Here is a 2250-nt window from a genome sequence, read left to right on the forward strand (position 1 = left end):
ACGGAGGGTGCTGGCTGGTGGCTCCATAGCTCCATAGCTCCATAGCACCAGAGCTCCATAGCTCCATAGCACCAGAGCTCCATAGCTCCATAGCACCAGAGCTCCATAGCTCCATAGCACCAGAGCTCCATAGCTCCATAGCTCCAGCCTGGGTGGCTGGTGGCTCCATAGCTCCATACTTCCATAGCTCCAGTTAGAGAGTGTGCTAAAATTGCACTAAGTGCGAAAGCCCATTCATTTACAACGGCGTGTCCACAAGGCGGCGACATTTCCCCGTTACCGGTGGCTGCGCGGCGGGTGAGTGACAGAGCTTATCCGAGCGGCTGGAACTCTGCGCCGGCGTGGTCGAGCGTGAGGCCTCGGCCCTTTGGCTGCCTGGTACCTAAAACACTTCCATTGATCCAGCCACGGAGGGTGCTGGCTGGTGGCTCCATAGCTCCATAGCTCCATACCTCCAGAGCTCCAGAGCTCCATAGCACCAGAGCTCCATAGCTCCATAGCACCAGAGCTCCATAGCACCAGAGCTCCATAGCTCCATAGCACCAGAGCTCCATAGCTCCATAGCACCAGAGCTCCATAGCTCCATAGCACCAGAGCTCCATAGCTCCATAGCTCCATAGCACCAGAGCTCCATAGCTCCATAGCACCAGAGCTCCATAGCTCCATAGCACCAGAGCTCCATAGCTCCATAGCACCAGAGCTCCATAGCTCCATAGCACCAGAGCTCCATAGCTCCATAGCACCAGAGCTCCATAGCTCCATAGCACCAGAGCTCCATAGCTCCATAGCACCAGAGCTCCATAGCTCCATAGCACCAGAGCTCCATAGCTCCATAGCACCAGAGCTCCATAGCTCCATAGCACCAGAGCTCCATAGCTCCATAGCTCCAGCCTGGGTGGCTGGTGGCTCCATAGCTCCATACTTCCATAGCTCCAGTCAGAGAGTTGGCTAAAATTGCACTAAGTGCGAAAGCCCATTCATTTACAACGGCGTGTCCACAAGGCGGCGACATTTCCCCGTTACCGGTGGCTGCGCGGCGGGTGAGTGACAGAGCTTATCCGAGCGGCTGGAACTCTGCGCCGGCGTGGTCGAGCGTGAGGCCTCGGCCCTTTGGCTGCCTGGTACCTAAAACACTTCCATTGATCCAGCCACGGAGGGTGCTGGCTGGTGGCTCCATAGCTCCATACCTCCAGAGCTCCAGAGCTCCATAGCACCAGAGCTCCATAGCTCCATAGCACCAGAGCTCCATAGCACCAGAGCTCCATAGCTCCATAGCACCAGAGCTCCATAGCTCCATAGCACCAGAGCTCCATAGCTCCATAGCACCAGAGCTCCATAGCTCCATAGCTCCATAGCACCAGAGCTCCATAGCTCCATAGCACCAGAGCTCCATAGCTCCATAGCACCAGAGCTCCATAGCTCCATAGCACCAGAGCTCCATAGCTCCATAGCACCAGAGCTCCATAGCTCCATAGCACCAGAGCTCCATAGCTCCATAGCACCAGAGCTCCATAGCTCCATAGCACCAGAGCTCCATAGCTCCATAGCACCAGAGCTCCATAGCTCCATAGCTCCAGGGCTCCATAGCTCCATAGCTCCAGGGCTCCATAGCTCCAGGGCTCCAGGGCTCCATAGCTCCAGGGCTCCATAGCTCCATAGCACCAGAGCTCCATGGCTTCAGAGCTCCATAGCACCATAGCTCCATACCTCCAGAGCTCCAGGGCTCCATAGCTCCATAGCTCCATAGCTCCATAGCTCCATACCTCCAGAGCTCCATAGCACCAGAGCTCCATGGCTCCATAGCTCCAGCCTGGGTGGCTGGTGGCTCCATAGCTCCATACTTCCATAGCTCCAGTCAGAGAGTTGGCGAAAATTGCACTAAGTGCGAAAGCCCATTCATTTACAACGGCGTGTCCGCCAGGCGGCGACATTTCCCCGTTACCGGTGGCTGCGCGGCGGGTGAGTGACAGAGCTTATCCGAGCGGCTGGAACTCTGCGCCGGCGTGGTCGAGCGGCTGGCCTCGGTAGTTGAGGTACCAGGGGTGGGGCGGGGAGCTCCAGGCGGGTCTTGTGAGAGAGTGAAGCCGAGCGGCTGGAACTCTCGGCCGGCCTGGTCGAGCGGCTGGCCTCGGTAGTTGAGGTACCAGGGGCGGGCTGGGGAGCTCCAGGCGGGGCTTGTGAGAGAGTGAAGCCGAGCGGCTGGAACTCTGGGCCGGCCTGGTCGAGCGGCTGGCCTCGGTAGTTGAGGTA

The sequence above is a fragment of the Syngnathus leptorhynchus genome, unplaced genomic scaffold, assembly GCF_054491065.1.
Source record: "Syngnathus leptorhynchus isolate UIUO unplaced genomic scaffold, UIUO_Slep HiC_scaffold_42, whole genome shotgun sequence".
NCBI classification, from domain to species: domain Eukaryota; kingdom Metazoa; phylum Chordata; class Actinopteri; order Syngnathiformes; family Syngnathidae; genus Syngnathus; species Syngnathus leptorhynchus.